Here is a 16,264-nt window from a genome sequence, read left to right as displayed (position 1 = left end):
ATTTACACGTGAAATGGTGTACCTAAACTGAGCGTGATTTTCACGAGGGTTGCCAAAATAGATGTTATTTATGTGCACCTTGTCATTTTTATGCATGTTATATTGTCTCAGTAATTGTGATATTGCATTGGCATGATATTATTGGTATATCGATATTTGTGTCATCCATGTTAACCATGACGAGGTGGGATGTTGCCTTAATAGTTTGGCATGCATTTCCCCAAGTGTGGTTGTCAAAATGACCACAGGGATATTCCATGTCGTGTGTGTTTGCTGGGATGATTGTCTAGTGTGTCGGTTGTTTCATGTCCATGCATCATTCATTCATGAAAATTATTTTTAACCCTCATTTAGAATATTCATTTTATAATTTGGACTTTTTCCCTAAAATATTCAATATTTCTAGGTGGGCCAAGCAATAGAAAGGGAAAGGAGGTTGTTGAGTTATGATTTTAGTTGTATTTTCGTCATATACTCATATGATGACAAGTCATGGGATTTTTGATGAGTTGAGGCATATTACATTATATGTTGCTTGTCTGCTGGATATTGTAATTTTTATACCTTTTGAGAACAGTATTATACGGACTAATTTCCTTTACGATTACAATATTCTTTAAGATTTCAATTATGCTTCAACAAGTATTTAATTTACCATTCCTTAGCTTATCATTTGGAATGCTAAATATATATGTTCAGGGATTTTTTAAATATGGTATTTTGAAAATTTGGAGATGGTATTATGAGAAAAATATGTATATCAAAAAAAAAATCCCAAATTTGTGACATGCCTTAGAAAGGTGGGTCATTACACATATTCTCACAGGGAGCTCCCTACGTACCTTGCAGAAGCGAGAATATTGAAAATATGGGTCGCTCATTTTGTGATTATCAATGGGGTTCTATATAAGTAAGCATTCTCAATGCCGCTCTTAAAATGCTTGGGACCATAAGAAGCACAACAGGCATTGGACCGAGTACACGAGGGGGATTGTGGAGAACACCTTGGAGGAAGAGCTTAAGTAGTCGCCAAGTTTTGAGGGCATGATTATTTTGGCCTACTCTACATAATTGTAACTCCCCGCTTTTCCCAAACGTGCGCTAAGTAGAGATTTCAGGGATATATATATTTTTTTCAGTATACAATTCAACATAAATTAAACTCTGACAATCCCAATTTACCTTATCAATATATCAACTTAAAGAAATGAGTTAAGACATGTAATATCAATCACATCAGTGGAAGTATAATCGAAACCTCAGTAAGACATAATCGAAATTCCTTTATTCATAATATAGAATCCGTGTTAGTATATAAACAAATCAAGTATAGGGACAACCACTCACAACAAGACCAAGTTTTGGTTAGAAACTCTCACCTCAAACGCATCTAAGACGATCTTGATTCTCGTGCCAACCTCAATTTTTGTGTTAGTCCTCAAATAATCATACTAACGCTTAACCTCGAGTCTCAACGATCCCAATTTCTTCTCATTTTCTCCATATTTTCTTTTTAAAAAATAAAAAAAAAATACCTCATTAAGGTTTTTCTCAAAAACAAATTCCACCATAATTCATAAAATAATATTCCTAATTTTTTGAAATTTAAATGAGACAACCTCAACGCATGAACCTGGATATCACCCCACTATCATGTTAGGCTTTACACTCCCACTTAAAAACATTTCGGATATCAACAACAACACAACCTTGGCCACAAATGGATCATATCAGCACTATCCCTGGAATCAATGTCACCTCGGCAATAATGCTTTTCTCAAAGAAACCTGGGGTGGTGTCCACTCTTAGCCTCGCCACTTGAGTACATGAGGTGAAGTCTGTCTTCGCCCTATCCCAAGTAAGTCACATACTATTAATGACGCAGTGTGTAGAACGTGTGTGAAAAAAAAACACTAAAATAAACCCTTGAAAAAGCAAATTTCAATGATCGAAACTTGGCTTTCAAGAAGACGCAAAAATAAAACTATTTTGCTAAGAAAACCCAAATAGGTTGCTTAAATTCGTATTGAAAAAACTTGATTACAAACTCTAGATCCTAGGCATATTTATAGTATTTGACTAATCCAATTTAATCTAATATTTGTAAACAAAATCCAACTAAAATCATAATATAAATAAATCATAATCAAACATGAAATAAAATCTAAAATCAAGTAGAAACATGAAATAGAATCCTAAGACATATGAAATATTAAAATACTGTTCCGGTGATACTATTCCGGCATGGTTGGCTCGGCCTTAGCTTAGGCCGGGTCTTGATCAATGTCTACATCAATTAATCTTTGTCACGCATTTCGAGTGCTCTCACTCAATTGCCACAACATAGGTTGACAACCCACATCCCACATGGACATCACACAAACATGTCACTGTCATTATCACATACCATGCATCATATAAAAAATAACACTTTGGTACACATCATTTAAAATTCAAAATTTAATGCACATGTAAATAACCATTTTGGATGAACCATCAATATGCAAATAACTTGTCACAGGTCAAATCATTTATTTAAACAAATCAAGTATAGGGATAAACACTCACAATAAGACCAAGTTTAATTAAAAACTCTTACCTCGAACATATCTCAGACCACCTCGATTCTAATGTCAACCTCGATTTTCATGTCAGTCCTCAAGTAATCGTATTAATGCTTAACTTCGAGTCTCAACGATCCTTATCCATCATATTTATTCCAAAGAATATCAACATATTTTTTTTCATAATTTTTACTCATTTTCTCCCTATTTTCTTTTTGAAAATTCCAAAATAAATATGTCCTCAAGGTTTTTCCAAACTTTTCTCCGCCATAATTCATAAAATAATATTCCTATTTTTCCTCTATTTTTTCATAATTTATTTTTCCTCAAAAATTAAACAATTGCTCCAATATTTTCTAGAATTTTCCTTCACCAAAATAAACAAAATAATTTTCTTTTTCTTTCCAGAATTTTCTAATTTTTTGGGATTTTTCTTACTTTCTTCGATGGCTGATCCGACGACCCCCCATGAAGCTTTCGTTGAATCGGTCCTAGAGCATCCCTTAGATGCTTGAAAAACCAACAGAAAGGCCCTCGATCGGCCAAATAATAGTCCGACTTCGGTGAGGCTTAAATACCTGTTTAAACCTTCATGAAAACACTCAAAATTCTCAAGAATTGGCCCTCAACGCATGGGGAACAAAAGTCTCGTATCCTTATCCCTCAATTTTTTCAAAAACACTCGGATGCTTAAGTTTAATTTTTGAAGAATTCAGCTATCCGAAACCCTTTATTTATACTTGATTCCAGCCAACCCAAGCCATGCCTAGTCAAATCGAATCTCATAATGGCTTGATATGACCCTAGTTCACCACAAATCGTGATGAACACCAGCTCTCCGATCTCCAGCAACCCGTGACCATACCCTATCAAATCACGGCCATGCTCGATCCCAATCGACCCACCATGCTGTGGGGTCCATTTTTGGCCCCTAAAATGACCCTCCCAATGCCGAAAATAAGCTGGCCACCGGTGGCAATAGTGGAGGGCGATGGCCATGGCTGGTCTTTTGAGAAATTCCATTTTGACCCCTTGTTATTTTCTAAATTTCATTTTGGCCCTTATTTGAATCCCCTAAGCGTTCTAATTATTCCACTAAGCTCCATAAGTTGTAAACCCTTTATCTAATGCCCAAAGATTAAAAAAAAACATCATTTTGACCTCTACCGGTCAAAATTAATAAATTACACTTAGGTCCGAATATACGTAAGATCGTGTTTTGACCGTAAATCATTTTGTTTATTCTCGAAACCACCAAAGGGTTGGTTCTTATGCTAAATATGAACCTATTCAGGGTTTCGTTGACTTTTTGAAAGTCCCTTTCGATCATTCGGTTTCTCAGTCTGAATCTTAGCTATACCTAAAACTATTTCTGACTCGATTTCTTTCGGTGTCATAAATCCTGTCTCGATATGCTCGTCAATGAGATACCCTTTTCTTTAGACATCAAATCTCCAAGGTACTATATGAAGTCGATTCGACAACTTATTTTTACTATCATACCAATTTTTGATATTTTAATCTTATTTAAATTACGTGGCAACCTCATGCCAATTATATGATATTATAATAATGATGCCTCCAAAAAATTCCATACATGCCACAACTACTAGATACACACATCATTTCTTCCGTCCCCGTGGTAGATATCTAACAATTTTTTCAGCCAATCCTTTTGCACAATAGAGATTGGACATACTTGGCCATTTTCCCATTACTTCTTGACAGCAAAAATTCATGCTTGTGGCCATTGACTACTTCACCAAGTGGGTAGAGACAGAGCCCATAGCGACCATTACCGAAAAAATGGTGGAAAACGTAGTGTGGAAAGATGTCATTTGCCATTTTGGAATCCCTAGGATTCTCAACACGAATCATGGCACACAATTTGATTCTGATGCCTTCAGTGCCCTTTGTAGCATATGGGGATTCGTCTGCGCATGGCATCAGTGGCCTATCCACAAGCGAATGGTTAAGTCGAGGCAACCAACAAGATTTTCCTACATGTCCTTAAAACCAAGCTCAAAAAGGCAAAAATGTGCTTGGATAGAGGAGATTTCAACAATTCCTATAGAGAAGTTACACTCGACACTCAGTCTCGATCTTCTCTACACTAAGGAAATCACTAATAGCCACTGCCACCAGGATGAGCACCAGAATAGAGTTATCAAAGAGGCAGGCAAAGTACTACCAGATGTTCCACCCCTAGGAATACAGAAGTTGACAATCACATCGTAACAAATATACAGGACGCTATGAAAAATGTGGTAAAAGAAGTTCCGGAGCAGAAGAAGCTGGTCTCAGGTGGAATGAGCGGTCAAGAAGGAAATCCCCTTTATCAAAAACATATTTGGAAAATCACCATCGAGCAAATTCAAAATGCCTCAAGTTCTCCTCCACGTCGACGAGGATGATCATGATTATCACATCCAGAGCTATGAATCTCTAATGATGCTCCACGGGGGGACGATGACATTATGTGTTGGGTATTTTCATTGACCTTGTCAAAACATGCTCATACTTGGTTCAACAGTTTAATAGAAGCATCCATCTCCTTATTTGAGTAGTTGCGAATAGAGTTCATCATAGCTTTCATAATTAATAGTCGGAAGAGCAAGAATGCGACACATCTGCTTAGTATCCAATAGATGGGCAAAAAGACCCTTCACCAATTTGTGGTCAAATTCCGCAAAGCCACAGTGAAAATTTTTGACTTGCAAATGGAAATGGCAGTATCAACAATGTTACATGGAACACATCTAACTTTCTATAGGAGTCACTATTTGTAGACGCACCAAACTTTTTGGCAAATCTATTCGTCAGGGCAAATAAATACATACTCCATGCGAAGATAATGCAAACTGTGAGGATGGATGAGGATAGAGAGCGAAAGAGAAAAGAGCGAGGTGCTAAAGAAGACCTTAACCAACGACAGGAAAAGCTTAGAAGGCCAGATGTAGACGGTCCCCAATTCAATCACTATGCCCGACTCCTCTAGCCTAGGATCAGCTATACTAGCAGTTATAGAAGGGACCGGGGCTCATCAGGCTCCCAAAGAGACCAATGGGAAGGAAACGAAATGAATACTACCGATATCATTGGGCTCACGACCATGCCACAGATCTATGCTACGAGTTAAAAGATAAAATTGATATGCTTATTCAGGAATGGAAATTGCAAAGGTATATGTGAGAAGATGAGGAAAATGACAAGGAGTCGTAGAAAACGGGAGAGAGGCTCGAGGGACAAGAAAGACGTAGCCATGGGTAGCAAAAGAAAATGAGATACCATGTGCAGAATCCCCTGAATAATGAACCAACACAATAGGCCATACAAGTAATCTCAGGTGACGAAACTTTAGAAGGAAACAACTCTTTTTCTCGGAAGGCCTATGCCCACCTAGCCGACCAAGTCAACTATAAGGGGGAGATTAGGGAAATTGAAGACCCAATTACGTTCACACTTGATAACTAAAGGGATGTAATTCTCCCACATGATGATCTGATGGTAATTCTAATTGTCATCACCAAGCATCCCATCAAGAGAATGTTAGTAAACAGTAGCAGTTCGATCTGCCTAATTCATTGGTATTGCTTTGAGCATATGAGTATCGCCCATAACAAACTCAAACGAGTTTCTTCACCTTTATACAGTTTCACTAGAGAGACAGTCTTACTAGTGGGATCACTTCGACTACCAATCACAATGGGTTTCGGACCTTAAAACATAACGCGACAAGCCAACTTCATGGTAGTTAAGACCACCTTGTTTGCATACAATGCGATTCTGGGTCACTCCCTACTCAATGAAGTTAGGGCCATAGTCTCCTTATGTTGTCTATTGATGAAGTTTCCTACTTATTCAGGCATAAAGCACGTTTGAGGAGACAAGCGACAGACATGCACTCGCTAAATGTCGTCCACAAAAGGAAAGAAGAGTGAAGAGACTTTCGTCATTGCCAAGCAAATCGTATAAGAATGATTAGCAAACTTCAAAAATTGTCATGTTTCTTTCATTTTGAGTAGCACGCTTTAAATCTACACAGTAATGTAAGCCCTCGGTGGGATTATGGACCTAGATGTGTGTAACCAAGTCATATAAAGAAGGAAGATGTTTATACTCTCTAATGCAATATATCATTATTTCTCAGGGCCCACTAACAATCACTTCTTCAACACGATTGACCCGTTGTCCCGTCTATTAGCCTAGCAACGCGTGTAACTACCTGTTTATTTATGAATTAATGTGAATTTGGGTGTCAGAAATTAATTGGAGAGAAATTTAAAATTTATCAAGAGGGTTTTGGTAATTATTCGAAATTATTGAGGTTGTTATGGAATATTTGGAGATTTAAGGAAAATTAATAGTTCATGTTATTTTGAGAAAATAGATAATTAAGTATTTGGGTTTGAAAGTATTTTTTTGGGAAAGAATAAAATAAATTAATTGGGATTAATTTTTGAAAGTTATTGGGGTTAAAGGATAATTTTTGGAAACTAGATGCCACCATAAAAATAAATGACAAGAATTTTTATCTAAGAAAGGTTGCGGGCAACATGGTTTGAAGTGCCAAGGAAGAGGGAGAGGTCGCGAGATCAAACCCGTGGGCAAGCAATTATGGTTGTTCTTTAAAAAAAAAAAAAAAAAAAAAAAAAAAGAAGAATCAGCATGCGCGCGGCCTCGCGAGGAAGGCCCATGCGTGCGGCCACGCGGTCGACATGCGCATGGCCGTGCCTATACGCGCCACGCAGGGCCCTTGCGTGGCCCTGCTACACGCTAACAGTTGCTAGCTGCTGCAAAGTGGTTTCCAGCCATTGCCACTTGTCCAAATGGTTACGCCACTTGTCCAGCCCCTTGCCAAGTGTCCAAACATGCTTTTTTCCACCATATTTTTATGTCATTTGCCGCACGTAAACCCTACATTGTCCCTTCCCCTTGGCCTATAAATAGGTCATTAATGCTTAAGAGAAATGGGGGAATTTTGTGAGAAATTGTGGGAGATTTTAGGGGAAGGTTTTGGGCAAATTAGGAAGAATTTTGGTGAAATTAAGAGAAATTCTTGCCGTGTAAGTTTGGCTTGTGATGTAAGCAATCTTGATTCGCAGTAGAGATTAAAGAAGAATATCCAAGGCAAGTTCCTATTACTATTTTGCAAGTTCTTCTCCTGTTTTACAAGTTAAATTCATCTTTCCTCAAGTTTATATTTTAAATTGCAAGTTTCATATTTATCTCTTGTTATTGCAAGATCCTACTTCTTGATTTTCAAAAAAATTACAAGCTATTTCCTATTTTATAAGTTATTTTCTCTTTGTTAGTAAATTATCCCATGACTTACGTTTATACTTATTGAGTCTCAAATAGGGTTTTTTATCACCCTATCTTTTCTTGAAAATGATGCTTTATTTGGAACATGCAAGGGTTTGATGTTGTCTTGCATTAATGTTGCCATATTACTTCGTTAATTGCATGCCAATTATATATGAAAAGTTATTGCAAATATGCATGTTATGATAATGCATGAAGCATATAAATGAAAATGGTTTTAAAATTTGTAAAGGCCTCAAGATGTGCACAGCGGACGAGTCCGTCGGATATATCCGCATAGAAAGTGTTGAGCTCAAAGTTGGACTTCGGTCCCATGTTTATAGTTCTAAAAAGTACTGCATATGAGCATGCATGGATGCATGTATCATCATTTTATCATGTGAAAGTACCCTAAACGGCATTCATGTCTCTTTTGCTTCTTGATACCATGACTCTTATACTCGATTTCTTCCAGTTATACTTGCTGGGTCTTGTGACTCATGTTTGCTTGCATCATTCCAGGTAAGGGTAAGGCTAAAGTAGAGGGGCGAGCCAAGTGAGTCAGGATCCATGGGGTAGCCGTGTGTACAGAGCTGTCTCATTCAAAGATCCCTGGGGTGTTTTGTGTTGTGTAATATTAAATTATGCTTGTTTATGTTTTAGATTGTACCCTGAGGGGATATAGAGGGTTTATGAACCCTGATGTGGTGTGTAATATTGAGTTTCTCTTGTTTATGCGAGCATGTGAACACTATTGTGTTTGTCTATGAGTAAGAATGTATGAGTGTGGCTTCCGTTGTCAAGGAGGATGTGTAATGTTTTAATGGGTTTTGACAATTATGTCATCTTGTTGTGGGTCTCTAGCTATGGGCGCCTACAATTGGTGGTATCAAAGTGGGGTTTGAGATGAGTCTTTGTACACGTAGGAATGTTGGGTAGAGTTAAGGGTATTTTTAGCAAATAGAGGTGTGACTAAGTATGAATTAGACTCTAAAAATGTTATTTGTGCAGGAAAATGAGTGCTCGTCGAGAAAGGCCAATAACCCGAAGCCTAGGTCGTGGCCAACTTGCACCCACACCTGCACCTGTGTCTGATATTTCGGGGGAGTCCAGTAGAGGGTTGCAACAAGAGATGGATGAGGTGCATGAGGCTTTAGCAGAGATACAGAGGACGATTGAGATGCTTGCGGCCAATCAAGTGAGGAATGACCAAGGGTAAGAACAGGTACGGCATGAGGCCGAGAATAATCGTGGTTAAGTCTCCAATCTAGAGGTTCAAGGGATGGAGAGCAATGCGGGAGGCCAACTACTGAAGAATTTTATGGCGCTTCAACCTCTTGAATTCTATAGAAGTATAGATGTCTTGGTAGCAGAAAATTGGATGTTTTCCGTAGAGAAGCACCTTCTGACCATGGGGTGCAGCGATGCACAACGGGTGCAATTTGCCACCTTCCTTTTGAGAGGGGATGCTGAAAGATGGTGGGAGGCCGCTCGTCAGAGGTTTATAGGTAGGGAACCCTCTTGGGCCGAATTTCAAGAACCATTTAATGGGTAATTTTTCCCCGATTAGATTCGAGAGCAGAAGACATACAAGTTTATTGAGTTAGTGCAAGGAAGCAAGTCAGTGGCTCAGTATAAGATTGAGTTCATTTCCTTAGCCAGATTTGCTCTAGAATTGGTGTCGACTGAAGCGAAGAAAGCTGCAAAATTCCAGGGTGGTCTACGAGTTGACATTCACACAATTGTTCCCTAAAAAACTATTGGTCCATTGTCCTGCTTAATGGCTTGGCAATGCAATTTGCACAATCTCTTTCTTAATACGATTAGCCCGTTGTCACCCGTTGTCCCGTCTATCGACCCGACAACACAGTTCATACAATTTCCATTAAAATTGATTGGTCTATTGTCTTGTCTGATCGCCTTGCATCGCAGTTTGCACAATCCCTTTGTCAATACAATTGGCCCATTGTCTCATCTATTGGCCCAGCAATGCAGTTTTCACAATCCCTTGGTCAATATGATTGGCTCGTTGTCCCGCCTATCAGCCTGGCAATGCGGTTCGCATAATCGCTCCCTAAAAAATGATTAGTATGTTATCCTGCCTAACCGCCCGATAAAGGAGTTTTGACAAATCGCTCATTCAACATGATTAGTCCTTTGTTCTACCTAGTAGCCCCAAAACGCAACAAGGACATTCTCATCTTGAGTGATTGGCAAGGGTTTAGGAAATTTTCCTACTATTCCATTTCACTTTACAACAAAAAAGAAGAGTTGGGGCAATTGTTGTAGAACTTACGAAAAAAATTCCTCATCGTCTTTGATATCCGAATAGATTTCTGCATATTTGGATGAGTAAAAGACTTGATTGTAAGAGATATCTGGATGAGTCTTCATCATATCCGGATGCCTTAATCATATTCTAATATTGTTCTATGTATTGATAACAGATATCGGTATGAGTACCCTACATCTAGATGCCCTATCCTCCCATCCGAATGCAAATATGCAATATGTGTGTGATATCCGAATGCCCATATACAATACCCGAATGCTTTCCCTTATATCCGAATATGTCTCATAATATGAAGTATCTCACATTCGAATGACTTGAATTATATCCGAATGTGTAAGCTATGCATCCGAATGCTAGCATATGATATTCAAATACCCTTGTATCTAAAAGCCTCGTATCCGAATACTCTATATAATATTCGAATGCGGTCCTAAGTATATCCGAATGCAAGTTATTATTTGAATGCAGGGTTAAACATTCACAAACATTGGAATCTCATACCAGAATATGAAAAGTCCAACATGCTCATACCATAAATCATAACTCGTAAAATTGTTGTATTCCAATATGTTGATGATAATTATATGTTATGTTTAGCATTGTTATGTGAGATGTTATGGCATTATGTGCATACATCCTAGTATGAGCATGGAGCACGACGTTATGTGGAGCACTTCATATTATGCGTGAACATGTCTATGTGCATTGCATTGTATGAGGCAGCTTATTCTGCGGGGTGCAAGACCTACAATTCAGTTTCATGGGGCAAAAGACTTGGGGGGTAAGGCCCACAATTCAATTTAAGTTACAGATTATATGCATTGATACTTATCATATATGTGCAATTATACAGTTGATGAAAAATCCCTCAGTGCAAGATCAGTTAATACTTTATGAGTATCGATGTTTTTTTACTTAGCTGCTATTTTATTTAATGTTTTACTTGCTAAGTCTTGTGGCTCACATTGTATTCTTCGTCATTCCAGTTCCCAGCGGAGAAGTTCCAGACTTCGAGCCTAGCGGTGTCAGGCAGTAGAATGTGTACAGGAAGCCGTTCAAAAACAAAAGATTTATAGGAGTTATTTGTGTCTTGTGATTTCTAGAGTATTTTATATTTTCAGTTGAGGGATTTCCTTAGCCAGTGATTATTATTTCAGTTTATGTTGAACCCTCTCACAGTTCAGAATTTTGTTAGAGTATAGTTGAGGCGTTTTTCAGTTATGATGTGTTCAGTTTAACAGATTTTTGATGACTCCAGATTTCCAATTTATTCTAAGTTTTATTTTGTCTCTTGTCCAGTAACACCTCTTCCTCGGTGGTTCTAGGAGAGGGGGTGCTACAAAAGTCATCCTCAAGAGAAGCATAACTCCATTCACTTGTTCAACTACTAATAAGAAACACTATTCTTTTACTTGAATGTGGCACAAAAAAAAAAAAGAGGCGAGGGAACCCATAAAGAAGCTTCATGGCCTGAAACTGGGTTAGGGGTAGAAGGGAATCGAGGAAAAGACAGACTTTGTCTTCTCAAGATTTATCTTGATTCCAAATGAGCCAATGATGTGCCAGGCTCGACTGAAGGCATAGGCCACTAAGGCCTATGCCTAGGGCCCCCAAGGAGGAGGGGCTCCAAAAATAATAATTAATTATTATTTTTTTTTATGTTTTGAAATGTAAAATTACTAATTTTATTTTATGATGGTCTTCTTTGAATTCATACTCTATTTATTTTGTTATTTTATTTAAACGATGAGGTCTCTTAACTCTCTAAGTCCGTGAATCTTTTTTTTAATGTTAGATAATGTATAAAGAGATGTCATTTAGATAAGAGGGCCCCCAACTTTTAATTGTAATAAATAATGTGGTGTAAACTAGTAACGCAAAGAAACATAAAAAGATAAGAAGTAGTATTATTTTAGGAGGACAATTTGATAAAATGATTATTTGGACTACGAAAATTTTGTCTAGGGAATCTGCACTAATCATGGCAATAAAGAAAAAAAAAACAAAAGTAAATCAATGAATTTTTAATTTGTAGACTTGACTATAAAATCTTCATATTTTCTGTTTATTCAATTTTCATTTTTCATATCGTTTTCTCATGTTTATATTATCAATTGAAAAATATTTACTTTTCTAAACTAGAATACAAAAATTTAATTAGTTATATTATATCTCCAAAAATAAGAAAATTAAAATTTTAATAATTTTTATTATTGTTTAGAAAGCCACTAAACTAATTATCACCTAGAGCCCGACCAACCCTTGAGCCGGCCTTGTGATGTTGCCCAAGTATACTAGCTCAGATCCCTTATCCATTTTTGCTTAGTTGGTTGGTTATTTTTCTCTAATGGACTTTTTGCTAGTACTCATGCAGAGCTTATAGAACAATCTCTACGTGTTTTAATGTTCCTCTCAGGTTATGCTATAAACTAAATGTTGTCGTTATAGACCATAACAAATTTATCCAATATAAACAAGGCCTAAGAACATTGCTCATCAGCTACATCAAGGTTGTAGGTGCCATAACAGGGCTGAATGTCATGATGATCCATTTAGCTAACGCCCTTGTCTTTAATGTGGTCTTCCAACGCCATCCACCACTTGCACTTGGTGGTATCCCAACTTCAAATCTATCTTGGTGAATGATAAGGCTCCCTCAACTGGTCAAATGGGACTCAAGCATCTATCCTTTTCCAAGGATAGGGATTATTTACTATGATCTTGTCAATGATCTATCATTTTCGCCCTTGTCTATGTAGAGTCATGTATTGTAAGTGATTCGTAAGTGTCTAAAGTGAGCCACCCATAGAGGCAAGTTCAATTGGTGAGACATATGATGGGTTTTCCCTTTGGTGCCAAGACCCTTTAGAGAGAAGGGTTGTTTTCGCGCCACGTGTTGAAGAATAATGCATGATTAAATGAACATTGGTGACCCTTTCACTCTATTTTATTATATACGTTTGTTGCGATCCATTGGTACATATAGAATCCATATCATGGTGTATCAAAAAACACCGTTGAGAAGAAGATTCTTGGTCCTTCTTTATTCTTTGTAGGGTTCCAAACATTTCTTCAACATAGGTGACAACGAGCTAGGTAGAGATGGAAGAGATCAAACATGGGAATAAAAAGTAAGCTCGGCTTCCTTTTTTATCATTTTGATAGAGAAAATGGACAAAACAAACTCATATTTCCCAATCTAGGGTTTTTTTTTCAACTTGCATTTCTCACCAAATAAATATAGGAAAAGAATCATATTGAAAACTAAACTAAAATCCATAAAACCCATAGTTAATTTTTAAATCTTATTAACGTAGTCGATTATTTAAATCTTATTAAGATAGTTAATTTTTGTTTTCTATATTACATAAAACCCATTTTAAGAAAATACTTTATTGGGATCACTTCATAATATTAAAACATAATGTTTGTTTATATAGAAGTATAAATAGATAATCATGTTTGAAATGATTTCATTTGAATTCTTGACAATTAAAATTAAATTATTTGGATAAATGAATTTAAAATTTGAGTATTCCAAATTATTTGAATTAATTTAACCTATCTAAATAATTTAAAATTAAAACTACCTCTTTTTACCGTTATATCAAATATATGCATTTATATTTATAGCTAATTGTAAAATTTTTAATTTAAAATTAAATTAGTTGCATTTATATTTATTTCAAATTTCAAAATAATTGATTAGACTTTTCATTATAAGAATGGTAGGAAAATAATTTATTTTTCTAAAAAGAAAATCTCACTTTTAAAATTCAACTGTGGTCCTCGCAGTGAAATAATTTTTCTAATTTTTTGACTCTTTTTATCTATCCTTACTGAGTAGTTTCTCCCCTCTTTAAATTTTTGGTTTGTTTTCTTTATTTTATTTTTTATTTGAGTTACTTTGATCAATATAAATATAAAAGATATTTTTCTTTTTATCAGAAAATGTGAAAGATCTTTAACCATATAGTTTCTAGTTTTATTTTTCATATTTCTAAATTTTATAATTTAACACAATTAAATTTGAAACAATTTCATAAATTGTTCTTATAGTGATTTTATATTTGAAAACAATAAATCAAAATTTAAGTTTATGAATTGATGTGAAATTTTTTATTTTTATATTTGATTATTTATCCAATCAACTAATTTTAAATGAAAAAATTACAAATTTTAAATGATATCATTAGAAATCCTTTAATTTAGGTATATGTTTTAAAAGAATATTATATTATTGATTTATGAAAAAAAGCAATCTTAAATATATTTATTTAATTTTAAAATAGTATTCATTAATATTCTTATCGTTGTTGTAAAAAATATAACAATTAAATTTTATGAGGTGAGACCCACTTGAGCTCGATGCTTAATGGAATAGTGTTGTGGTAAGAAAAGTTATCGCAAGGGAGTTTGCACAAGGATGCTTGCTGCAAGGAGGTTCGCATCAAGGACTGTTGCCTCAAGAATCTCACCTTAAGAATTTCGCCATAAGGATCTGGTCGCAAGAATATTCGCCTTAAGGATTTCACCATAAGAATCTCGCTGCAAGAATATTCACCTTAAGAATATTTGTCGTAAGGATCTTGCCGCAAGAATCTCGACTTAAGAGTCTTCGTCGCAAGGATCTCACCTTAAGAGTCTTCACCTTGAGAATTTTGTCGCAAGGATCTTCACCTTAAGAATATTTGCTTTAAGGATATTTGCCGCAATAATCTCATCTTAAGAGTCTTCGCCACAAAGATCTTGCCGCAAGAATCTTGCCTTAAGAGTCTTCACTGCAAGGATTTCACCTCAAGAACTTCGCCTTAAGAATCTCGCCATAAGGATTTTGCCTTAAGAGTCTTCACCGCAAGACTTTTCGCCTTAAGGATCTTTGTCGCAAGGATATAGCTGCAAAAATCTCCCCTTAATAGTCTTCACCTTAAGAATTTTGCCGCAAGGATCTTCGCCTTAAGAATTTTCGCCTTTAGAATTTCGCCTTAAGGACTTTGCCTTATGAATCTTGCCCCAAGGATCTTCGCCTCAAAGATTTTGCCTTAAGAGTTTTCGCCGCAAGGATTTTCGCCTTAAGGATATCGTCGCAAAAATCTCGCCTTAAGAATATTTTCCTTAAGGATCTCACCTTAAGAATCTCTACCTTAAGGATCTCATCGCAAGGATATTGCTCTATTGATACTCAAAAATAGGTTAGAAAGCTCGCGATAATTTTTTCCTACGATGACCCTCCGATGCTTAAGTCAGTACTGAATCAAGATAATTTTTCACGAAAATAGTCAAAATGTAGTCAATGTGTCTAAATTTTATCGAATTCATAAGCCCATTTCATTGTCTTGTAAATGGGTATTTAGAGGGCACGATTGTCAAGAATACTTAGCGTTGACACGTGTTGTTTGTTGAGTGAAAGTCTTGGTCTGGGTGGGAAGAGACATTTGTTGCGAGTTATGTTGTATAAAAATGGCTCATAGGAGCTGTTTTCAAAATGTTTCCTATTTCTTTTTCAGACCTTATTTATGTATTTTTTTTTTAGAAGAATGTCAATTTTTACATTTTTGTTTCTTACTAGAAACATTTTCCATTTCTATTTTCGTGCAACCTAGCCCGCGAGGCCCCTTGCCACAAGCCTTGTTTCCATGAGGTCTTTGTTGCAAGGCCTTTTCCCGTAAAACTTGTTTTCGTAGGGTCTTTTTCAATAAGGCCTGCAAAGCCATGTTACCGCGAGGGCCCTGGTCGCAAGGCCTTCGCTACAAGTTCCCTCGCGGCAAGGCTCTTGTCACATGTCTTTTAGTTGCTAGTCCTTTGTCGCAAGCCCCCTTACGATAAGGCCTTTGCTGCGAGGCCTTTTGCCTCGAAACTTAATTTTATTTTATTTTTTTAAAAAATTCTCATTTTTCTCCCTCTCATTCCTCATGGCACAATACTTATATTTAAATATATCAACTAAAAAAAATGGTCACATATGACCATTAATGTTTTTTTGTACCTTTAAAGGAAATACTAAAATTATAATGGAAAAAAAATGGTCAAATTAGAGATTGGGAAGGCTTAGGAGGATTATTGGAACAAAATCTATTAAATAAACCATTAAGTTACATTTTTC

The sequence above is a fragment of the Diospyros lotus genome, chromosome 2 (genome assembly GCF_014633365.1).
Source record: "Diospyros lotus cultivar Yz01 chromosome 2, ASM1463336v1, whole genome shotgun sequence".
NCBI lineage: Eukaryota > Viridiplantae > Streptophyta > Magnoliopsida > Ericales > Ebenaceae > Diospyros > Diospyros lotus.
The sequence above is the reverse complement of the archived record's forward strand: the minus strand, read 5'-3'. Positions refer to the sequence as shown.